The sequence below is a fragment of the Girardinichthys multiradiatus genome, chromosome 23 (assembly GCF_021462225.1).
Source record: "Girardinichthys multiradiatus isolate DD_20200921_A chromosome 23, DD_fGirMul_XY1, whole genome shotgun sequence".
NCBI classification, from domain to species: domain Eukaryota; kingdom Metazoa; phylum Chordata; class Actinopteri; order Cyprinodontiformes; family Goodeidae; genus Girardinichthys; species Girardinichthys multiradiatus.
Window position 1 is genome coordinate 16,393,730 of NC_061815.1, and position 26,438 is coordinate 16,420,167.

The 26,438-nt window shown below is 39.1% G+C and overlaps 1 long non-coding RNA gene across 4 annotated transcripts in view; it reads left to right on the plus strand.

Annotated features, from left to right (window-relative positions):
* Positions 1-26,438, plus strand: part of LOC124860022 — a 41,436-nt gene that overhangs the window by 13,939 nt on the left and 1,059 nt on the right. The window contains exons 1-2 of one of the 4 annotated variants that reach the window (XR_007036248.1): positions 10,805-10,918; positions 16,147-16,662. The exons of 2 other annotated variants lie outside the window; for them this stretch is intronic. This is a non-coding gene — a long non-coding RNA (uncharacterized LOC124860022). Of the gene's footprint in view, positions 1-10,804; positions 10,919-11,536; positions 11,641-16,146; positions 16,663-26,438 lie in introns of those variants that run through there. One more of the 4 variants, XR_007036249.1, reaches the window with a different exon arrangement.

Here is a 26,438-nt window from a genome sequence, read left to right on the forward strand (position 1 = left end):
TGGCCCAAGAATCAGGCCATGTGGTTTCCCCCCATGGCAGGTCAGCACAGGATGAGGTAGAGTTGCCAATATACTTCTATCTAAGAGGTAGGACTTCATCCACTGGAGAGCTGAGCCCCTGATTCCCATCCATTGCTCCAGTTGTGAAATCAAAATATTCTGGTCTGCTGTGTCAAAGGCAGTGCTGAGATCTAGGAGTACTAGCAGTACATGGTTTTCACAGTTAGTCGGTAAAGAAATGTCATTAAAAACACTTAACAGAGCTGATTCTGTGCTGTGGAATGCTTTAAAACCAGACTGAAATTCTTCAAAAATGTTATGCTAGTCCAGGAAGTCCTTGGCTAGGAAAGCTGAGTCAAGCATCGGTTTATTCAGCCCAGGATGAGCAAGTACTTGCTTAAAGTCTATTATAAAGTCCTGTCAGATTCCTATTAATTAAGTTAAGAATAAAAGGTATCAGAGTGGAAAAAATATCTTTTAGCAATTGAGAAGGGACAATGTCACATGGAGATCCACATGGTTTGGTACTAGACACAAATCTCTGAATACTAGAGAAATAGGGTAGAATTGGTCAAGCACACCTGAAACAGGACACTAGCATGCATGGGTGGCCGCAAGGCAGTATGATCAGAGATCTAATATTAAGAGTTTTTTCTACAAAGACGTTGAGAAAATTGTTGCACATCTTATTTGAGGCTTGCAAATGGACATGTTCATTTAAAACTAAGCCCAGTGTGTTATAAAGCATGGAAGGGCCGTACAAGTTGACAACATAATACCAGAAGAATAATTAGTTTTGGCAGCCTTTACTGCTCTCTAAAGACAACTCCAACTTTCCTTTAGCATTTCAAATGAGACTTGAAATCTGTCTTTTTTAAACTTCCTTAGAGAGTTTTAACTAATCCAAATCTAAAACAATGATGATGAGCTATTAGACTGTCTAATTTAAAAAAGCATATTAGCCTGGCAAACATATTTGAAGAAAAAAAAACAACAACAGATGGCACATTTCTTTAGAGAAATTTTCTTAAATTTCTTAAACAATGGATCAGTTTGTCAGCCTCTGTCTGACCCGCCTGCCCTATACTGAGTTGTGTAAATGTTCTCCTTCCTTTTGTAGGAATAATTGAATCTTCCACAGAACCTAATCAAGTATGATTTGAAGTTATATCTCCATCCTCCTTTATTGTGGCATAAAACTCAATATTTTATATATATATCAGAGATTTACACACCTAAGCCAAAGCTACAAAGCATATTCATGTGAATGACTCACTCAAACCTAAATCCAACAAAAATTATGTGGCAAGACTTGAATATTGTTGCTCACAGATGCATTACATTCAATCTGACTCGCATACGTATGTGATACTTTGTGTAAGTCTCAATACAATTCATTGATGTCTGTGGCTGTGATGAGTGTGTGAGGGTATTAATACTTTTATAAGACATATGCCATTTGTGAGATATGCCCAATTGGCCACACAAACCATTGCACCTGGCTGGACACTTATTTGCCCTGCCCCGTTATTTATTTTTTTTTAATGGCTCATGTCCTTTTGAAGATATAAGGTAAATCTGTAAATTGAATTAAATGCAATTTAAGCATTTTGCAGGCCAAAGACAGTAAATGTAACTAGTGTGTGTGGGTGTACTTTATTGTCTTTGTGTACAAATGGATATATGCATGCAGCCTTAGCTGACGCTGTTGGTGGCTACACACAGAGAGAGAGAGAAAGTCTGAATCAGGGCTTTCAGTAATCAGTGTCACATTGTCGAGGAGGGTGCCTTTGACTAATGAGAGGTGCTGACAGCCTGGCTGCATACTCCCCTGGCTCTGCTGACTGGGACAGATCTGTTTCAGGGCCTTTGTCAGGATCATTCTCCCTCTCGCCTCCCTTATTCTGTCTCACTTTACCTTCCACTATTGCCCTCTTTTTCTCCAAGCGCCCGAGAGAGCAATGACCAGTCTTGACCCTTAAGGATACCTCCTGGCTTGCCCACGGTGACAAATTGACCATGGTGGATATGCTGCTGCTGAATTGCCTTGTAGACAAAGTAGTTTTGAATGTTCTATTGTACTTTTACAAGTGAAAACTGCAAATGTTGTCCAAATTGCAAGGACCCAGAGAAAAGCCATGTGAAAATTCATTAAAAATGAGAAAAACAGGAAAGGTAATGCAGGCAAGGCCAGATTCAGATGCAGAAACAAAATTATCTGCATCTGGACTTGACTTAGATAAGGACCCTGCCCAGACCTTATGCTGAAGGAGTGCTCAGCAATATACTGCTGTGACAATAGTTAATTTCAATATTCAAAGTCAACCACTTAGTTCATGAAACAGGAAAACAGCTGTTTCTGTAAGTTTTGTCTGCATGGCATTTGTTTGGAACTGCAAACAGTGAATAATATCAAAATAGAGAGGAAGCAGCCTAGTATTATCTGCCTTGCAAACATCTCCCACATATCCTCAGCAGAACAAGATGAGTGTTTACTTTAGGGCTGCAACTCAAAACAGTTGTTTTGCTAATAGAATAATCTGTTGACAATTTTTTCGATTAACCAGTCAGATGGCAAAAGTGCTTAAGAGGAAATTCTTCACAGAATTTGAACCAGGTGCAGCTAAAGCTGGGCCGAGGTGTTCTGGATAGAGCATATTTCTAGACAAAGAAGGTTTTTCATCTTAAATGCAAAATGTATGTCATTGTTGTACAGTTTTGGTTTAATTACTGCTCTAAGTGGGTTCTTTAAGCAAATGGCATGCTTTAGACTCTCTACATGCCAGTTAACCATTATTCGATTAGTAAATTAGTTGATGATTTTTTCAATAATCGACTAATCACGATTAATCCAAATAATGTTTTCAGCCCTTGTTTACTTAAAGACTACTTTTTGCAGCACATGTGCTGGTTCAGTTCTTCCTTTAGAAATAAGGGATAAAGATTTTTGTCAATCAGTCAGTCATTTTCTACCGCTTATCCCATAGTGGGTCGCAGGGGAGCTGGTGCCTATCTCCAGCAGTCTATGGGCGAGAGGCAGAGTAGACCCTGGACAGGTCGCCAGTCCATCGCAGGGCAACACACAAACAACCATGCACACACTCATTCATACACCTAAGGGCAATTTAGAGTTACCAATTAACCAAACAGTCATGTCTTTGGACTGTGGGAGGAAGCCGGAGTACCTGGTGAGAACCCACGCATGCACGGGGAGAACATGCAAACTCCATGCAGAAAGACCCCTGATCAGGAATTGTACCCAGGACCTTCTTGCTGCAAGGCAACAGTGCTACCAACTGCGCCACCGTGCAACCCTAAAGGTTTTTGTATTTCAGGCATACCAGAAAGCTCTGAGTTGGAGTATATTAGACTCACCAGAAACGGTAGGGGATAAAATGTTGGTCACTGTCAAACAAATTCAAAAGAAGTGAGAGGTGTGTGAGCTAATATTGTCGCAATCCTACTCAGGAGGAGGGACATTTTGTACCTCCTTGACTTCAATAAATGATATCTACCAAAAGGAGGTCGCATAGAGTTATAAGGTATGTAAGATAAGTGTTCACAGTCCACAGACATGCCTGTTGGGATAATTGGTCTCTAAATTGCTCTTAGGCGTGTGAATGAGTGTGTGCATGGTTGTTTGTGTGTTGCCCTGCGATGGACTGGTGACCTGTCCAGGGTGTACCCTGCCTCCTGCCCATAGACTGCTGGAGCTGGAGCTTCCCGATGACCAACTATGGAAGAAGTGGCAGAAAACAAATGAACTTTTTACTGTTAATATATCAACCAGGGATTCAGGGATTCAATGATTTGTTATTGTCATTCCAGCTCACATTTACATGTTAAGGTACGTAATTCGAACTCAGGTCCCAGTTACGAAGCCTAACACTTATGTAAAAAAAAAGGTAAGTATAACACACAAAGCAAAAACTAAAAATAAATAGCAAGCAGTAAAAATATATGCAGTGAAGAGCAAAAAAAAGAAGAAATATACACAATTAAATAGTGAAGCTCAAATTGACTCTGTAAAGAACTAACCAAATGACTATATGACTTTTACGTTAATTCAAGTGTTGATGTTGGGGTTCTGGTAGCTAAAAATAGAACTAGTTGAATTTGGGAAAGTAATAAAATGAAAGTTTGTAAAAAAGATACAAATTTTATAGATTCTAGGTTTTTGCAACTCGTTGAAACCTGCCCCTGGGTATCAGTTATGAATGCTTATTCTGCTGTATGGTCAAACATTTGAGCTGCTCCGGGTCACAAACAAAAAAATTGTAGGTAAAAAGTGCTGTTTCTTTTGATTGCAAATTGTAAACTAATTTAAGAAAAGGGACTTTGTCATTTATTGTTTTTTCCACATCTATGCCCTTTTCTAGGAATTTAATTTGGACCTGGGATCTTGTCTTTGAGGGTTGAAACCACTGCAGTAAGGCATTGACAATAAAAGACTATTGCCTTCAATGGACTCCTGATATGACACAGACACCTATCAGCAGATTGTGAGTCAAAGGCCAAACAATGGATCTTTGCACAATATTATTTGTAGCTCAGCTAAAATGTGGCACACATGACCTCTAGTGCTCTTAGATCATCTTTAAATTCAAAAATCATCCACCAACCCCATGGGTTGTGACTTCAGCATGTTTTAAACAGCCCATTTCCAGCACATCCCAGGTTTTCGACACAACCTGACCTTGTCAGTAAAATGACACCCTTAGAGGTCTATTTTCCCTCTGTCCCAGATAGCCCATGAGTTTCAGTTCATTGAGTGTGTGATAACAGAAAGATGGAAGATTGTCTGGAAGACACCTAATATTAGAGGGTCAAGTTAGATCAATACTGCAGGTATTACCTGATCATTCTTGTTTAAAGTCAGGTGAAACTCTGTTCTGGAAGAACATGGGATCGATTGAAATAAAGTTACAAAAGTTTTTCAAACTTTCTTGTGCTTCATACTCATGTCACTCATGAAGGTAAGTTTTTTGCAGTATTGGTATTATTTATTTCAACATCTGTCCCTGTTGCAGACACAGATGGAGACTGTGGTTATAAGTCCCCCAAAAGAATTTAGACTAGACTTGGTTTTGAGTTCTAAACACTTGTGACTTGACTTAAGCTCAAGGTCTGGGACTTGAGTCACATGAACAATCTTTATGTTCAATCTTTAACTTGTGGTTAAAATAAGCAGATGGAAGTAGATGATTTTTGTAAATGTTTAATGCTACCAAAGGCAAACTGCAATGTATGTAACTGATGAGTCTTGATAATGTTATTATTAGGATTATGAATATGGGAATATTATTTAATATTAATATTTTATCAGATAATATTTCGATCTGTTAAGGGTTGTCCTGTGAATACAAGCCCAGTAAGGCGATGATATTAGGACAAAATAGAAAAGTATGAGACGAGGTCTGACATTATTGAACAGCAAAAACTCTGCACACACATGGAATGAATTCACACAATTTCTTAAAATACAAGAATTTATTAACAAAAATAAGTCAACTCAAAGTCAAACATATTTCAATCAACAAACTCTTTACTATGCTAAAACAATCCAACTAACTACCAAGCAGAATTAAAGAATAGGGAAGGCTAATGGTCTATGTAAAATATAAACAAGTTGATTAAAGATGATTGAGAACCATGACTGAAGGAGTGATGCAACATTACCATTCAATGTTATTATTAAAATAATATTTAAAGAAATATTATTAAAAGAAACGGTAAAATATTTAAGGGAATAGTTTGGAAAAGTGCCAAATCTTTCTAGGGAAATGGGGCTTAATGGTGTTTACTTAGTTATCAAATTTAGTAAAATTATGTTAGGGACACATTATTTACTGGATTGAAAACTAAACCTTTCTGGGTAAATATTATTTAGCAGCAACCACATGTCCTTAGCTGTTAGCAGTTGAAGCTAACAAAGGAGGCTGATAGCTTAGCACCAGAATCAAACACACACCTTTAAAAATACCGTTAATAAAAGGGTTAAAATGCATAAGCGCGGACGGCGCGTTATGATCAATCTTCTGTTTAAAATCACCCTTCAAGTAAAGTTTGTCTTAACTTTAAAAACATACAAAGAACACAAAACTGAACACGTGTGCTGCAGATATTCTGCTAGCACGAAGATAGCTGAGTTCAACGCAAACAAAACTAAACTTCATAAAATGGAAAACGTTTAGATCATTTCAATCTAAATCCTTCTATTTCTCTGCCCAAACACTTAACTTCATGAACTGTGGTGAGGAACGTTGTCCAAGGTGGCGAAGTTTGAAGAAACGTCCACAGTCTTTAAACGGTTAGCTACAGCTAACCTCCTTAGCTGTGGGGAGAGGCGGCTGTTCTGTCGGCCAGCCAAACTGCACGTTACTGTAACCACGGTGATGCGGCTCCTGTTGTCCTTCTCTCAGGCAGGGAAAACCGCTTCACTAGGCTTGTAGAGATAGCTTCTCTACTGGGGACTTCTCTGGGACAGTTTGCTTCTGAAGGCCTCAAAGAGAAAGTAAGCAATGCTTATACCTTAAATTACCCATTTTTATGAATGAATACCGGAATCTTTCAACAGTAATTCATCAGTACTTAACTTGTGCATATGATCGCGGGATTGTATGACACTCCTGGATCCAGTTGAAGAGTTTATGTCTGTTTGCCAGCAAAGAGATATTAGCGCGCTGTCTCCTCCTATCCCAATGATCACCGGCGTGGAAGAGGTCGGACCATTGGAAAGGGGGTGCTTTTATGCAGCCAGTGGTCTCATGGGAAGTCCGCTGCTACAGTTTGCCTGGCTGTGCCGGAAGTAGGTTAATGCAATTTATTTGGAAAGTTCCAGGAAAATCTGTATTGGCCTTTCACGTTGTAACCATGGCTGTGGGTCCCAACATTATGCATATTATATATGCCTTCTCTCTAATGTTTCTCAACAGTATGTGCCAGTAAAAGGAGTTGATAGCAGTTTGGAATGTCAACATCACCCCCCACACTTAGTTTTTTTACTGTCAACTAAAGATTTATAATAATAAAAAGCCTCTAACGTGACACTTGATTTATTGACTGGGGCCATGAGCTAATAAAGACGCATTAAAATATTGCATATTCATGCTCGTTTTAGCTTAATAATTATGACGGCATTATCTCTAAAACCTAACTCTTTATTAATTGACTTAATGTATTTTTAATCCTAAATAAATACAATTTACATCAGATTTTCTCACTGTCAAGTCAGGATCCTTACAAAGAGATTCCCACTTCTTCAAAATAATAGCAATTCCTGTCTGACTTATTATAAATGTATTTATTAACAGGGGCTAACACATTCCTACTTGTTCTTTCTTTTACATAAATGCATATTTATATTCCTAATGGGGCAAATATGACACCTTCTTCAATTTTAACGATTCACAGCAGTTTATTAATTTGGACTTGAAAACAAATACTTGTGAACATCTGTAGTTGCAGAATACATTTATTATGCACAGCTATTTATCTTAAATGCTCTTTGTGCTAATCTGCAATAAATACATTTCCTTGTTTTGCTCTATTGATAAACAATCAGAAAAACAGTCTTGATACCAATAAACACCAGCAACAAGGCCAAAGCCAAAGAAGACAGTAAAAGCAGCTGCAGTGTAAAGTTTTTTATGTGTTACATCACATTATTTGAGCTTTCTCAATCCAGTCGTCTAAGCTGCCTGTCTCAACTCAGGCCTACCTGCAAGCTAATCAGGCCGTCTCAGTTCTGTGGATGCACCCCTTGGGACAGCACAGCCACCGGCACAATTAATTGGTTCATTTGTTCCGTCATGTTTTGCTGGGCAGAGACAGAATGGGGAGGAAATGCAGCAGCGGAACCATTGTCTCCATTCTCGTCTCCAAGGATAAAGGAAAGGGACACATGAATGCTCTTCTAGATAGATAAATAAAAGAAAAGGAGCAAGATAAAGTGTGTAATGAAAAGATGAAGGTATTTTTTTTTCCTAGAAGTGCAGAGGCAAGGCTCGGTTTCATTTTAAGGTTGTATTATGTAAAAATTAAATTTTTTATGTTATAACGTATGGCTGCTCTATAGATATGAAAAAGGTATCAGAAAAATACAGTGTGCAATGAACTGAAGATAGACTGTATTTACTGTGTCAAGCAGAGGTTTAGATACACTAATTAGCAACATGAATATAATTTATTTTGTGTATTTTTTCTTTCTAAAATCAAGAATCAGTCATTTAAATTTGAATTCACTGTGGATTTTCGCAGATCATACATAAAAAAAATTACATATACGGACTAAAAGATATTCACAAACAACCACTAATATTTGGATAAATATCCTTCAGCAATTACAAAATAATCACACACTTTTTAAAGCCATTCTCAAGCTTGTGGCATATTTCTCACCAAGCCTCTCATTTAAATGAGCAGGTTTGCTGCAACCTGGTGACCTTTCCCCGGTGTAATAATAATAATGTTGGGACCACAGCCATGGGTACAACATGATGGGCCAGTTCGAGCTTTTCTGGAACTTTCAAAATAAATCGCATTAACCTACTTCCCGCACAGCCAGAAACAGGGAATAACAGCTGACTTCTCGTGATGTCACTCTCCAAATAAAAACTGACCTCTTCTACGCAGGTCCCCAGCGGAACTGGACGGAGGGACACAGCGCACTATTGTCTCTATGCAGGCAAACAGACATAACTCTTCAAACTGGATCCAAGAGTGTCATATGATCATGTGATCATATGCATTAAGTTAAGTAGGAATGAATTGCTGTTTGTGTATCCGGTATTCATTCATGAACGGGAGTAATTAAGGTACAAGCGTTGCTTGACTTTTCTCTCTGAGGTCTACAGAATCAAACTGTGTTCCAGAGAGTTCCCAGCAAAGACCCTGTCTCTACGACGCCGAGTGGAGCAGTTTTCCCAGTCTGAAGGAAGGACAACAGGACCGCATCACCGTGGCTACAGCTGTAACGTGCAGTTTGGCCAGCCGACAGAATGAGCCGTGCCACCCCACAGCTACGGAGGTCAGGTGCAGTTAACCCTTTGTTCACTGTGGAAGCTTTCTTCAACTTCGTCGCCCGGACAACTTTTCCTCAGCACGGTTCACAAAAGAGGTTGTGTTTTGCGCAGAGAAAAGTAGTTTAGAGTGAAATAATCCAAACATTTTTCGATTTATGACGTTTGGTTTTGTTTGTGTTGAAATTCAGCCATCTTAGTGCTAGCTGATTATCTGCTCAGCACACGTGCTCAGTTTGTGTTCTGTGTTTGTGTTGTTTTTTTTTTTTTTAAGTTAAGACAAACCTTATTTAAAGGGTGATTTTAAACAGAAGATTGGCCATAACGTGCCGTCCATGCTTATGCATTTGAACCCTTTTATTAGTGGTATTTTAAAAGCATGTGTTTGATTCTGATGATAACCTATAAGCTTCTTTTGTAAGCTTCAACCGCTAACAGCTAAGAACATGTTCTTGCCTACTAAAGATCATTTACCCAAAAAGGTTGTTAGTTTTGAATCTAGTAAAATAACATTTCCCTAAATATTATTTTACTAAACTTGATAACTAAGCAACACAATTAAGCTCATTTCTCAAAGATTTGGTTCTTCTTTAAAATATTTCCTTAAATATTATTTCACTATTTCCTTAATAATATTTCTTGAAATATTATTTTAATAAGTAATAGGAGCTAATTAAACACCATTGAGAATTGGTCATCCAAAAGGTTGGTTTTATTCAGCAAATCATTCTTTAAAATAATATTTTATTAAAATAATATTTTATCTGATCTTGCATTGTGAATGGTTGTCTAAAAGTATGCCAATTATTGCCTAAGTTAGTTCCAAGACTAACTTAACTTCACTTCCAGATTCTTCAAGATAAACCCTTGGTTCTCAAACATAAATAACATTGCATGGTAATGTTGCATCACTCTTTCGGTCATGGTTTTCAACCTTCTTTGATCAACTTGTTTATATTGTACATAGCCCAATAGTCTTCGTTATTCTTTAATTCGGCTTGGTAGTTAGATGGATTGTTTTAGCATAGTAAAGAGTTTGTTGATTGAAATATGTTTGACTTGAGTTGACTTATTTTGTTAATAAATATTTGTATTTTAAGAAATTGTGTGAATTCATTGTGTGTGTGTGCAGAGTTTTGCTGTTCAATAATGTCAGAGCTTGGCTCATCCCTTTCAATTTTGTCCTAATACCACCGCCTTATCGGGCTGGTATTCACAGGACAACCCTTAACAGGTTGAAATATTATTTAATAAAATATTAATGTATTAATATTAAATAATATATTCATATTCATAATTACAACAATAATAATAATAATGCATTTTAATTCAAAGCGCCTTTCAAAACATTCAAGGACACTGTACAGATACAGTGTACCCTCTTTTCCAATGACTGCTGGAGATAGGTAGCACCTTCTCCGGTGATGTAATTTCCTTCAAACATACTTTATGTCCTTGTGGCAAAAAAGCTTAATCTTTTTCCTGTCCAATTGTAAAAAAATTACTCAATGAAACATTCATCATGTCCTGGTAAGTAGCCTCACAGTTATAGGCTATAATTGAGTTAATGTGGTTAATTAAAGTTATTATAGACTTAAGACAATCATCCCCAAAATATCATTTGAAACAGATAAAGCCTTCTCTCTCCACAAGTTCTCTATTTCCTTATTTAGCCCCTGGTATTTCTGGAGCTTCTTGAGTTCCTTGTTGTTATTGCTTGGGGTTGCTATGTCTATGACAACTCTTGTCCTTTCTGCTTGACCTACCACCATAATGGCAGGTTGGTTAGTTATCACCTTGTCCGTAAGTCCGTGAAAAGCAACGCCAGGTACATCCACAGTAACTCCGTCAAGCTTCTCTCCAAGTTCCTTGGAGGCCGTAGAGAGCATGCGCGATAGGTACGAGTTACGAAATTTAAGCCTTTCAGAATAAAAAAAAAAAAAATATATATATATATATATATATATATATATATATATATATATAATTAGACATTGTGTTTTTCCCGTTACCACCAAAATATAGCCCATAAAAAAGCTAATGCAGTCAAGTTTAGCCGTTGTTTACTTGGCATCGTATTTGCAAGCAGGATGTAAATCTATCTTGAGAGGATTACCACGTTTCAAATTGAATGTTTAAATAACAAATCTGCTTCCTTATTTGATGCAAAAAGAGTTGTTTGTATCCAATATTTAAATAAAACGGTTAACTTTATTGTGAATATTTAAAAAAGTATTTAGTATGTGGTTAACGATGTCTGTTTACTCTATTTAACCTTGACAAACCGGATGTTGTTGGCGTTCTTTTTCCTGTTTGCTACGATTGAAATTATAAAGTGTCCCGGCTGGAGCCAGATGTCCCAGGACGGAACAGAAAATTGGAGTTGTTCCGTAATTTCACGGTGACGTTTGGTGTAGTCAGAGAATGCGGAACCGTCCTCATTAATCAACATAACAACGGAGTTGCTCCGTCGCTTGAACGTGAATGGAACGGAACGAGTATGGAGGATGTGGAATCTGGGGATTATGGTTGGTAATGTGCTTGGTCTTGCAAGTCTCTCAAGTATCACTGTTGCCATGCCTAAATTCCAGCTTATTGGTGTCTGTGATACTCAAAGTAGGTAAGGACCACATTGCTTTACACACATCTACTAATAGATCTCCAGAAGGTACTTTTTTATTATCTTTATTACTATCAATGTTGATGATGAACATATGTAAATTTTGGATTAGCACTGTAGAAACGTCAAAACATGATACCAGAAATTAAGGATTTGTGTTTAAATAAATACAGTTATTTAACTCAAGACATTTACAATCATCAAAAGTATACACTGTCAATTCTACTTGTCAATTCCAAACAGGATGCAAGAAAGTGCATCTCCATACAGTTTCTATAAATGATAAAATAGTATTTTTTTATGGAAGTAAAATAGTCTCATTAGAATCAGACATTTTTTAGACATTGAATTTATAACACTGAATTTTTATCCTGTGCAATTATGTATGTGAATTTTTTTTGTACTTAAAATTTGCCAGCAAAAAATCACCTGCAAGAATTCGCCTGAAAAAATTCACCTGCAGAAATTCACCTGCAAAACTTCGCCTGAAAACATTCACCTGCAAAAATTCACCTGCAGAAATTTGTCTGCAAATATTCACCTGCAGAAATTCACCTGCAAAAATTCGCCTGAAAAACGATGTGGGCTACATTGATAACTGGCGAACATTTTGGGGAAAACCTGGTCTGATCCGGAGAGACGGCATCCATCCCACTTTGGATGGAGCAGCTCTTCTTTCTAGGAATCTGGCTGAATTTATTAGTTCTCCAAAACTCTGACAACCCATGGTTCAGACCAGGAAGCAGGGTTGTAGTTTAACACTCCTCTCTGCAGCTTCTGTACTGCTACCCACCCATTACCCTATTAAGACAATGTCTCGCCCACGGCCAAAATTCAATAGATTAAAAAATAATCTAAAAGGAGGAAATCAGGAAAATCTCATAAAAATAAACACAACTCAGACGAAAAGAAAACTAAAACAATTAAATGTGGCTTACTGAACATAGGATCTCTCTCTTCAAAGACATTGCTAGTTAGTGACCTGATTTGTGACAATCAGATTGATTTATTTTGCCTCACAGAAACCTGGCTGCAGCAAGAGGATTATGTTACTATAAATGAGTCAACTCCTACTAATTATTGAAATTTTCACATTCCTCGAAATACTGGGCGAGGAGGAGGAGGAGTAGCAACCATCTTTCAGTCCGATTTATTGATTAGTCCCACACCGATCAATAGCTACAACTCTTTTGAATATTTAATCCTTAGTTTTCCTCATCCTAATTGCAAAGCACTAAAACCACTTCTGTTTGTTGTTTTGTACTGTCCACCAGGCCCTTACTCTCAATCTGTAGATCAGTTTTCAGACCTTTTATCTGATTTAGTGTTAAATACAGATAAAGTTATTATAGTGGGGGATTTTAACATTCATGTTGACACTGAAAGTGATAGCCTAAATATAGCGTTTAATGCTATCTTAGACTCAATTGGCTTTGCTAAAAACATTAACAAACCTACCCACCTTTGTCTTCATTCTCTGGACCTTGTGCTGACATATGGCATTGAGTGTAAAGACATAACAATATTCTCTCATAACCCTGTCCTGTCTGACCATTTCTTAATAACCTTTGGGTTTAATTTAACCGAGTACTCCACACCTGAAAGAAAATTTCATTATAGTAGATCATTATCAGGCAATGCTGTAACAACCTTTAAAGAATCTGTTCCACGTTTAATTTCCTCATTATCACTGAAAAGCACAGTGGAGGGTAATAATTCTGTTTCTGCCCCTTCACAAATTGATTCTTTTGTTAGTGTTTCTTCATCATTGCGTGGTTCATTAGACCCCCTTGAAAAAGAAGGTAATCATTCATAGGAGGCTAGCTCCTTGGTTTAATTCAGAGCTGCATACTTTAAAGCACAATGTTAGAACATTGGAGAGAAAATGGCACTCTACATACCTAGAGGATTCCTACTTAATCTGGAAAAATAGCCTACTGTTGTATAAAAAGACACTTCACCAAGCTAGAACAGCTTATTTCTCATCATTAATAGAAGATAACAAGAATAATCTTAGGTTTCTCTTTAGTACAGTTGCTAAACTTACACAGAGTCATAGCTCTGTTGAGCCATCCATTCCCTTAGCTCTTAGCAGCCATGACTTTATGGGATTCTTCTTAAATAAAATTAATTCTATTAAAAAGAAAATCTTTGACATACTCCCGAAGATGATTACTTCATCCTCAGCAAGTGAGACAACATTGGAAGTAACTGTAGAACTTGATCTGTGTTTGGACTGTTTTGATCCTGTGAAGCTTCCTGAGTTATCAGAAATATTAGCTTCATCTAAACCTTCAACTTGTATGTTAGACCCAATCCCAACTAAATTATTTAAGGAAATGTTCCCTCTGATTACAAGCCCCATTTTAGATATGATTAATCTATCTTTAGTAAATGGATATGTACCACAGGCTTTTAAGTTAGCTGTAATTAAACCTTTACTTAAGGTAATCCCCAGATTCCACATCCTTTACTTACTATGGATCCAGGCACATTAGATTTTCGTCAGACAGAAAGCTATGGGGTATGGTTTCTATCAATAAAAACCATATTTATATTGTTCTTAATTTTTACTTGTGAGGAACTTTGCTTGTTATTTTATATAAAAGGATTTGGTTTCATGGATTGGAATGCAACCGTGGCGCACATTATCTGGTTTATTTGCCTTTATTTTGCATTTTATGACAATCTAGAGCTGCATTCTGAAGACAGGACTGTGGTGCAGTTTTCGAGCGTGCCACTAGGAGTATGGCTAGTTTGTGAGTAATGTTAAGGACCGATGTAAACAAATCAGAGAGAATCATCAGGAGCAGAGTTTGGATGCAGTTTATGTAGTATCTTTGAGAGTGTGCATCCATAAGACTGGTGAGTTGTGTAAACTGTTCTGAATAATTTGTAATTTGGGTAAAGAAATTCTGGGGATTCCACTGTGCCTATGACCCCATGACATAATTTTGACAGTTGTGGATTCGTATTTAAAGCGAAGAATCCACATCCATAAATATCCCATTCGTATTTATATTGTTGAAATGCTGCTCAGATTATTCAAAATATAGGATATTAGCTATATGATAATACACAACAACTCAAAGAATGTGATGGTCAGTTTTATCTTCAATCAAGCAATATTTCAGATTTTTTGTGTGCTATAATGATCTGTACCACTTTTTACCACATACTAAATAGCCAAACCCTAGAATATCAAGTTACTACAATATATCAGAGTCAAAGAGAGCTTAGCTGATATAATCCTTTTTCATGTGCTCCCCAAACTTATCACTTCTATCTGATAAATTGCATAGTTTAGATTGGGAGCCAGGCAAAAGGAAAGGACAGGGCAGACATAAACTAGAAAGGGGCGGTGGTGGTAGTGCCGTTTGTGCTTGTGTGTGAATGGTGGTTGCACGCATTTTAATTCTCCCATGCCTGCTCCTTAGATTATCTGCAATGATTTGCCAGGATAAAATAAAGATAAATAAATAAATAAAAACCCAAAACGATTATGAGTGAATACCAATGAAAACCCATAAAGGCTTCTGGGTGTCTCCAAGTAATTTATTCACCATTTGCCAGAATACCTGGAGCGAGAACAATTCAGTGGAGCTGAAGGATGAAGAAGAAATGGAATATTATGTTGTAGTTGATGGATATAAAATTACATCTACCACTAACTCTAAACATAAACCTGCTACAAAAATTAGATGATGTCACATCAATATTAATTGTATGGATGACTATAAAAACAATAGACACTGGAAAGTGATAGAATGACTATGTATGTTAATTATATCATATCATTACAAAATTGAAAGATGAAGTTTACAATACCTACTATTTTGTTAGAATTAAAATCTTGGAATTTATCAGTTTGTTATGGTAAAATGTACACCTAACCTAAATTGTGTTCAATCCAACCTCCTTTACTACCTTTTGTAATCTTTAAGTGACAGTTGTTAGGCTTCTTGTTTCAGCACCCCTCAACAGTCTACTCGGTGATTACTATATGGACTGAGCATGTTTATCCTGAACAAGAACTGGTTTGAAGTTAAAATCACAGATTTCAACTGGACTTATATATTTGTAGTTCTACATGAACTGCTTTTCATTTATTCACATTTTATTCATAAAATAAAGTGTTTAAGGCCATGCACAAGTTAGAGTATGTCATTGCAAAGGATAGCAGCCTGCTTTTGCCGGCTTATTCACATTGCTTATTTTCTTCCTCCTCTCTTTGCCCACATAAACTTACTTTGTTGCAAAATTCATAGAATAACTTTATCTAAAACATTCTTGTGTACACACTTTGTAAATTTACTCAATAAAGATAAGTCAGAAAGGCCTAAACTGATGTTACCTCGTGATCAGTCTGTATGATTTTCTAAACCAATTGAGGTCTTTTTAGGAGAAAATGATGACAAAATTTTAAATAAGACAGAACAGAAAAAATACAGGGATGACAATGCCACCTCCTTTTCTTTAAAACTCTCTATTGTCCTTCTTGTACAGTCACAGAGGTGATTCCAATCCTAACAATTACTACTGTCAGACAAGACATGACACACTCGGCCCAGCACAGGACTGCAGAGCAAGATGGTAGCTAACACACTCAAACACTGACAGATGGATCAGTACTAACCAGCAGGCACCATTAAACTGAAACCTGGGGGTGTAGAGAGTGGAGTAGCCAGTGTAGTGAGCAGGACAACTCCAATACCACTCATAGAGGAAAGCACTGTCAGACAGCTTTTTAATGACCACTTACAGCAGAGGGATGGGCTGTGTCCAGCTCCAGCTCTCCCACCTGCAGTAGGAGTTTCAAGAAGATGTAGCCGGTACTGGCGTGTTGCCCTGCCGACTCCATCTCTAAATTTGCTCTCAAAGTGCCACGTCTGGGCAGAGGGATGGTGATGACGGTGGGCTGGCTCTGCTGCCTGAAATCTCGGCAGGTTCTGAGGCAATGCTGAGTTATACTCTGGAGCAGATCCACTTAATGGAGGCAGGTCGCTTGGACATCTGTTTCTGGTGAGTAGCAGAGACAGAGATAGAGATTTGTAGCAAGCAAGGGGTTTTCAAATGATTTTTAAGTGGTTTCTATGATTGCACACACCAGTCTCTTGCTTGCATGTCTTTTTGGTACTTTTGAATACAAACTACTTCATGCAAATTAAGGCCACTGAGTGCAGAGCCACACATTCCACACTTTTCCAATTTTGGCATCTAGCAAGCAATCTGCGTCATGCTGACAGACCACATCTTTCTCTGTGCCTCACTAAAACTAGGAGAATGTCACAACACTCACATTACTCTTACTGTGTTGGATGCTGCAAGAGCAAAATCACACAAGGTGCCGCTCAGTGACTTTACTAACTCCATGCTATACCAGGACTACAACTAATTGATCTAGTGTTTATCTTGGCAAATACTGTTTTGCAGAGGTGATAGCAGTGGGATAGATAACCTGTTTACACATATGCACTCTAAGGACACTCTAAGGTGATAGAAACATATAAACTTTTGGAATGTTACTGCTGCATGAGAGACATTTTTTCTTGAAAAGTTCACTATTGGCTAATGTGGAGATATATTATGTACTTCAACACTAAAAATGTGTTTTAATTTGTTTTCTTTGTTTTACACAGTACTTGTTAGGTACAGTGCCTTGCGAAAGTACTCGGCCCCCTTGAACTGGTCAACCTCTTGCCACATTTCTGGCTTCAAACATAAAGATATAAAATTCAAATTTTGTGTGAAGAATCAACAACAAGTGGGACAAAATCGTGAAGTAGAATGACATTTCTTGGATATGTCAAACTTTTTTAACAAATAAAAAACTGAAAGGTGGGGCGTGCTATATTATTCGGCCCCCTTGCGTTAATACTTTGTAGCGCCAAACTTTGCTGCACTTACAGCTGCAAGTCACTTGGGGTATGTCTCTATCAGTTTTGCACATCGAGAGACTGAAATTCTTGCCCATTCTTCCTTGCAAAACAGTTTGAGCTCAGTGAGGTTGGATGGAGAGCGTTCATGAACAGCAGTCTTCAGCTCTTTCCACAGATTCTCGATTGGATTCAGGTCTGGACTTTGACTTGGCCATTCCAACACCTGGATACGCTTATTTGTGAACCATTCCATTGTAGATTGGGCTTTATGTTTTGGATCATTGTCTTGTTGGAAGATAAATCTCCGTCCCAGTCTCAGGTCTCTTGCAGACTCCAACAGGTTTTCTTCCAGAATGTTCCTGTATTTGGCCCCATCCATCTTCCCATCAATTTTGACCGTCTTTCCTGTCCCTGCTGACAAAAAGCAGGCCCAAACGATGATGCTGCCACCACCATGTTTGACAGTGGGGATGGTGTGTTCAGGGTGATGAGCTGTGTTGCTTTTACGGCAAACATATCGTTTTGCATTGTGGCCAAACAGTTCGATTTTGGTTTCATCTGACCAAAGCATCTTCTTCCACATGTTTGGTGTGTCTCCCAGGTGGCTTGTGGCAAACTTTAAACAAGACAACTTTATGTGCTGCCGAGCACAGTGTTTGTTTTGCTGCCAAAATCTCTGCCGACCCCACACACCCTGCACATAAACTGTTTAGAGTTTTACCTTCAGGCCGCCGCTACAGAGCGCTGTTTACTAAAAACAGCCGCCACAGAGACAGTTTCTTCCCCCAGGCTGTTTCTCTGATGAACATTCAATAGAGTACAGAACAACAGCATACAGATGTTGCAAATGCACCTTTTTTATTAGATATGTGTATATTGTACATTGTAAATTGTAAATTTGTATATTCTGTAAGGCAGAAACAGAACAAAAGAGCAAAGTGTACCGGAGGCAAATTCCTTGTTTGTATGCACGAACTTGGCAATAAAGCTGATTCTGATTCTGATTCTGATTGTGCGTGTATAAAAAACACAAAATGGAGTTTCTTCTTCTATTAGTTTGTTGGATGGATTGGACTGGCGAGAGGAAAAGCCTGGACTGGCTTCTTTTTGTTTGAACTGAATTTGACTGAACTGAGTTAATTCTTATTGTATAGACTATTATTAATTTTTGTTGTTTTTTTGCTGTGGACAATTAAATTGTGGTTGTTGGGTGATTCTCCATCAATGTTTCGGGTGATGAGCATGTCTCTGCGTTTTTTCCCTTGTGCGGGGTTTTGGATTGCAGAATAAATATGTCAGGAGAGAGACCTGGCTGGCACCCCAGAAAGAATGTTTCAAACTCTTGATTCCATAATACCGCTACATAAAAAAGTGGCACCCCAGATGGGACCTATAAATGAAGAGAAACATTGAATGAAAAAGCCCATTAAATAAAAACAACAAAAATCAATAATAGTCTATACAATAAGAATTAACTCAGTTCAGTCAAATTCAGTTCAAACAAAAATAAGCCAGTCCAGGCTTTTCCTCTCGCCAGTCCATTCCATCCAAAAAACTAATAGAAGAAACAACTCCATTTCGTGTTTTTTTTATACACGCACAAGGAAGCAAAACAAACACTGTGCTCGGCGGTACATAAAGTTAGGCAACCTGTATCAGCATCTTTAAGCTGACAGGTTGTTTTGTCACTCATGGTACCGGCGTTTTGAAACACAATCCAAATGGTGAGCTTTTGATGTGAGCCAGACGAACTCTCAGGTAATCCAAGATCTGCTGCTGTTGTCTCACGAACTGTCAATGCCACACACTCCAATGCCACGCATCAGTTCTCCCAGCGGCGTTCCAACCGGAAAACAACGCTTTTTGCGCCGGAGGACGCACGTCATAAAAAGAGAAATGGGCGTGGAGGTGAACAAAATGCGTGTCCAATCAGGCCGCAACAATCTGATACCCCGAAATTTAACAAAATACAACCAGTTGCCAACAGAAGTCACCTAACTGGTAAACTCCACTAGGTTCGCGCCAGACACAATGTTTTCCCTGTTGGAAAAGTGAAAACCTTGGTGGTTGAAAAGTTCAATTTTAGTCTAATCTGACCAGAGCACCTGCCTCCATACATTTGGAGAGTTGCATACATGCATTTTGGCAAACTCAAAACATGACTTCTTATTTTTGCAACTAAGTAATGACTTTTTTCTGGCCAGTCTTCCATTAAGCCTAGCTCTAAGGGGGTACGGTTTATTGTGGTTCTGTGGACAAATAATCTAGTCTCTGTGGTGGAACTCTAAAACTCCTTCAGGGTTACCTTTGATTTCTGTGCTTCCCCTCTGATTAATGCCCTCCTTACCCGGTCTGTGAGTTTTGGTAGGCAGTCATCTCCAGATTGTTGCGGTACCATATGCTTACCACTTGAAGATGATGGATTTGATGGTGGTCCAGGGGAACATAAAACATTTGAAGATTTTTTATAACCCCACCCTGACTTGTATTTCTCAATAACTTTGTCCCTGACTTGTTTGGAGAGGTCCTTGGTCTTCATGGTCTGATGCCTCTCGCTAAGTGATGTTGCAGCCTCTGGGGCCTTTCAGAAAAGGTGTGTTTACACTGACAGATCATGTGGCACTAAGATTGTATACAGGTGGACTTCAACGAGGTGGATACATATGCACTTGCCAATTTTCAGTTTTTTGTTTTTTTTGTTTGTTTTTTTCTCAATTCACTTCACCAACTAATTGCGCAGATCCATCACATAAAATAAAATGTAAAAATAGTTTGTAATGTAACAAAGTAGGTCAAAAGTCAAGAGGTGAATACTTTTGCAAGGCACTGTATGTGTGATTTAATCTCTCTTTAAATACAGTCACTAGAGAAATTTAAGGGTTAGGTTATAAAACAATATACCAAGCTATGGACATCCCCCAGAGCACTGCTTAATCGATCAACCATTAATTAAACAAACAGGCAGACAGGTTTGGCGAAATCAAATATGCACCCAAAAGGTCTTTAGCAACTCTGCAGGATTTGCAGAGATCCACAATTCAGGTGGGAGAATCTTTTGATACAACAACTATATACCAATATACCACACAAATCTGGCCTCTATAAAAGGGTGTGAACAAGACAGCTACTTAAAGAAGTAAGCAGTAAGATGTCCAATTCAGAATTTTCCACAAACTATATGGGAGACACAGTAACGTGAAGAACACGGTGCTCTAGTCAGATGAGACCAAAGTGTAACTTGTTAGTTGATATACAAAGTCTTACATGTTAAGGAATCACTAACACAGCACGACAGCCTAAAGACACTTTCCCCATTGTGACACATGATTGGACAACCATCGTGATGTAGAGATACTTTATTACAGCAGTGACAGGGCAGCTGGTCAGAGTTGATAGTAAAATGGAGGGAGCTAATATGATCCTGGAAAAAACTTGTTAAGGACTACAAGACTGTGTTTTTTTTACCTAAATTTGCATTCACAGCTAAAATGTTATACAGTATATCAAAGTAAACTCATATGGTTTCAGATAACAATTTTATTATCATTTAATGAGAACCTTGAAAGCTACACAAAGATTAGACACAAAGACAACAGACTGGTCAAATGTAGGAGTAAATAGCCACTGAAATTTCAGCTGACTGATGAAGCATTTGAACCCTTAAAATGACGTTATTCAAAACACCACAGAGACATGTTACAGCACAGACAAACAACAGACATTTGAAAATTACAATTTACCCCTGTTCCTGCAAAAATATGAACTCAGTTTGAATTTGATGGCAGAGACTTGAATAAAAAAGTTGGGATGAGGCAACAAAAGACTGGGAAAGTGCTGGAAGACAGCTATTAAAACGGAGAACATATGTTAGATCGTCTCGCAACTAATTAAGTTAATTTGCAAAATGTCAGTGGCATGATTAAGTATTCAAAGAGCATCCCAGAGTGGCTCAATGGTTCAGAATAATGGGGATGGTTTCAGAACAGTAAAAAATACCCAATGTGCATGTAATTTATTAGTGTAAGAATAAAACTCCCCTCAATAAAATTCTGGAAATTGTAAGACTGGAGCGTTTTTCTTTCCAGTGGCACAAAATACTGTTAAAAATGTCAGAGAACACAAAAAATAAAAACAAAAAAATCAAACAAACCTCCTTATGGTGTTCTCCAATACTGAAAGGCTAGTACAGTAGTAAAGCCCCTTAGACTGCAAACGTTGACATTATTACAATACAAAATCCTTCATATTATGCACTATACAGGACAAGGGATTTTCCAAATGGGTTTCTCACTTACTAACATGCCCAAACTGCATTGGAGATTTATCAGATGTGCTCTCTGGGACTCCCAGCCGTTCTATAGCTTTTGCTTTCTTGTGACTTCACAAAAGTGGATTTGGAGAATAATAGATGCTACACCCTTTTTTCAGTTCTAATGTTGCAAAAAACACTTCAGAAAAGGAATAAAAACAGTTTAAATATAATTTATTAAAAAATTGTTATGAGATACCGATCCACTGACCCAGTGGGATATATCATCATAGAAATGTCAAGACTCTGCTCTCGCTACTTTTGTTTTGGATGGACATTGTGTTACACATTAATGCCCAAGTTCAGTGTTCCAAATGTAACTTTTTCACTCTTCAGCAACGCTTGGCTCCATCCACGGCTGCTTGTGGTTGCTTTTTGTTTTATTATGTTTCCTTTTAATATTTCTATGTTTCAAGTTTTACCCTTTAGGGACTTCTTTTGAAAACTGTTGCTGGTGTTACTCTACAATGCAGAAAATAGTTTCAGAAGTGCTGCCACTTTCTTTCTGGACTGAACCTACTTTAAATAGAATAGGGAGAAATAGAAAGCTATCTTGTGATCTAAAAATTTAAAGTTAGATATTTTTCTCCTAGATCTTGCATACAGTGTCCTCGTGTATAAAATACACATAGAATATCCACCACCTAAGAAATTCAACTTTACTCATCAGATCTCTATTCCTCACAGATTGCTGTTCAAAACCAGAGAAAAGCAGATGATGCAACATAGTGGAAATAATGATGTGGCTCCTACTTCTTTGAATGTTGGTCTTGACATCATATTTAAAATGAACTTACCTACATAACACCACAGTCAACATAAAGCAAAAATAAAATATACTTTATTGGCGTACCTCTTGGCCAGTCTCACTTGCAAGAGAGATTTTCTAGGTGATATCCAGGTTAAATAAATGTTAAATGGAACATGACATTACTTTTTTTTATTTGTGGTTGGGCTTGTACTTCACAATAGTTGCATTCCATGGGTCACACTTAAAGATATTCAAAAGAGGCAAAAAAAAAAGAAAACAAAAGAGTTCAGGCCGGCTGAGACTAAATAAATCTGTAGGTCAGAGGAGGTGAAACCTTGGGAGCTGGGAGATACAAAGCCCTGATGATCAGCAGCCCCAGGAACCCTCGAGATCTCTGGCGCAGGAACCCTTGAAGTAGATTCCAGGTGGAGTCGAAGCCTTGAAGATCAGCAGCAGTGACACAGGAACCTTGGAGGCCAGCACAGGCCAGGACAGGCCAGCAGAGGCACATATGAAGCCCTGGAGGCTGACAGAGGAGGCTGGTGGTGCAGGAACCCAGGAGGCTGGTAGTAGAAGAGAAGGTCTGCAGGTCGGCAGTGCTGGAAGTCTGGGGACTCACCGGGGGAATGCATGAAGAAGCTTGTCAGGAGGTTGACCAGGGAACTGGGAGAACCCACGAAGAGCCATGTCTGTAGATCGACTGGGACGCTTGAAGAATCTTGTCAGAAGACCAGTCAGATAACATGGATGACCCTAGCTCTGGGAGAACTTAAGGAGAATCTCAGGAGATGGACACACAGGATACTGAAATTTAGACTGGTCTTCTGGATGCCAGAACCCAGGGTGAGCTCTAGGGACTTATTCACTGGAAACAGGAACCCTTGGAGGAACTCTGGAGAACTGCAGTGGAACCAATGGAACCCTCAGAGGAACCCTGGAGAGCAGGGCTGGGACCTTGACGGAGCCTTTGAGAGCAGCGATGGAACTGCTTCAACCCTGGAGAGTATCACTGGAACCCTCAAAGAAACACTGGAACACTGAAAAGATGCACTGGAACCCTGCTCTGGAGAGCAGTATTGAAGCGAGGTGAACCCTTGATGAAGCTCAGGATCAAAAACACAAGACACCCTTGTCGAAGAACACAGGAATATAATGCTGCTCCACCTGGACACCCTTGTTGAATAACTAAGGCACAGGAACCTGAGACGGTGTTGGAGTATTCCATTTTGGTCGCACAGTTGAACATGTGCAGCTCAACAGACATAGCTGCTCTGACGTCACCTGGGATTGTAAAAACCCACAGAAAATAAAGTTTCGTTGCCATTTCCAGTGTGTCTCACGGGACGATGCAGAGTAGGCGCATATCTGGAGAGACAAAAGCTCGCAGGCGAACTTTTGTTCCACAAGGCCATTCCTGGAAGAGCTTGAAAGCTGCAAATCTGTCTGATACAACAAGATCATAAGATTCATATACAAATCGAAGACCACGCCGACATCCGGCGCAGGTGAAAAACCCACAGAGGTTTTATTTCATATGTTTACATCGTATGTTCAGACTGCCTCTGCTGGATAGGCGTGGTAAGGCGTATTCATCATGTCCAGTTTTCGCTGTTGCACTCGGTGGATTGTTTGGTGTGTCCAGTTCTTCAAATGACCAGCCACCTCTAATTGATGCCACGGTAAACTAGGGGTAACAAGAAGCATAAACATTAGCAATCACATGGAACGTCTAAAAATGTCCTGCTTGATCCAAAGCTTGGCACGACTATTATGTCATGTTTAATTATAAAAAGGCAAACTTACATCTTAACACTGGAGACAGGAGACACAGTGGGAAATAACTGGTCATAGCACATGAGGAGAAGCAACAGACATTTAGCAGTTAAGCCAACAGTAGAATCCAGCAAACAACAATGAGCAACAGAACGGGAAAATAGAGAAGAGGGCATGACAAACACAGGTAGGGTGATCAAGGTAATGGGCCAGTGAGTAGAATGAGCTTAACTACCAAGGTGGCAGTGCATAAGAAGGCTGAGCAACTGAAGGAAGACGCTAGAACTAAACAGACATATGCAGATCACTAAATAAAGAAGAAAAGATAAATATAAACATAATGGAATATAAACTAGAGTGCACATGGAATAAATTAAGGGTGTATTCACACTTGCCACTTTTGGTCTGCTTTAAACAGACCAGAGTTCGTTTCCCCCCTTGGTGCGGAACATTTGTGCAGGTGTGAATACACTCAAGAGAACCCTGGTCCGGACCAAACAATCGGACCGTGACCCACTTTTTGAGGTGGTCTCGGTCCGCTTCCAAAAGGACTCTGGTGCAGTTCGCTTATGGTCTGAATACGAACTGGCCCCGATCCGAACCTACTGCAGAAAACGTACAGGGGTTGGACAATGAAACTGAAACACCTGGTTTTAGACCACAATAATTTATTAGTATGGTGTAGGGCCTCCTTTTGCGGCCAATACAGCGTCAATCCGTCTTGGGAATGACATATACAAGTCCTGCACAGTGGTCAGAGGGACTTTAAGCCATTCTTCTTGCAGGATAGTGGCCAGGTCACTTTGTGATACTGGTGGAGGAAAACGTTTCCTGATTCGCTCCTCCAAAACACCCCAAAGTGGCTCACTAATATTTAGATCTGGTGACTGTGCAGGCCATGGGAGATGTTCAACTTCACTTTCATGTTCATCAAATCAATCTTTTACCAGTCTTGCTGTGTGTATTGGTGCATTGTCATCTGGATACACGGCACCACCTTCAGGACACAATGTTTGAACTATTGGATGCACATGGTCCTCAAGAATGGTTCGGTAGTCCCATCTAGCACAAGTATTGGGCCAAGGGAATGCCTTGATATGGCAGCCCAAACCATCACTGATCCACCCCCCATGATTCACTCTGGGCATGCAACAGTCTGGGTGGTACGCTTCTTTGGGGCTTCTCCACACCGTAACTCTCCCTGATGTGGGGAAAACAGTAAAGGTGGACTCATCAGAGAACAATACATGTTTCACATTGTCCACAGCCCAAGATTTGCGCTCCTTGCACCATTGAAACCGACGTTTGGCATTGGCATGAGTGACCAAAGGTTTGGCTGTAGCAGCCCGGCTGTGTATATTGACCCTGTGGAGCTCCCGACGGACAGTTCTGGTGGAAACAGGAGAGTTGAGATGCACATTTAATTCTGCTGTGATTTGGGCAGCCATGGCTTTATGTTTTTTGGATACAATCCGGGTTATCACCCGAACATCCCTTTCAGACAGCTTCCTCTTGCGTCCACAGTTAATCCTGTTGGATGTGGTCCGTCCTTCTTGGTGGTATGCTGACATTACCCTGGATACCGTGGCTCTTGTTACATCACAAAGACTTGCTGTCTTGGTCACAGATGCACCAGCAAGACGTGCACCAACAATTTGTCCTCTTTTGAGCTCTGGTATGTCACCCATAATGTTGTGTGCATTTTAATATTTTGAGCAAAACTGTGCTCTTACCCTGCTTATTGAACCTTCACACTCTGCTCTTACTGGTGCAATGTGCAATCAATGAAGACTGGCTACCAGGCTGGTCCAATTTAGCCATGAAACCTCCCACACTAAAATTACAGGTGTTTCAGTTTCATTGTCCAACCCCTGTACGTCTCTTTGGACTTAACAAGCCACTGTAGCCGATAGCAAAGGTGTACATTATACTCAAATCATACCTGGCCAGCTGACTGTTGCAACACCGAGCATGTGGGAACGGGCACGCAGAGCACACCGTCTTCTTCGGCATTCAGCACGCATTCTCCAATGCTGTTCCAATCTTATAAATAGAACGTCGCAAAATCTGTGTTGAATGAGCTGCT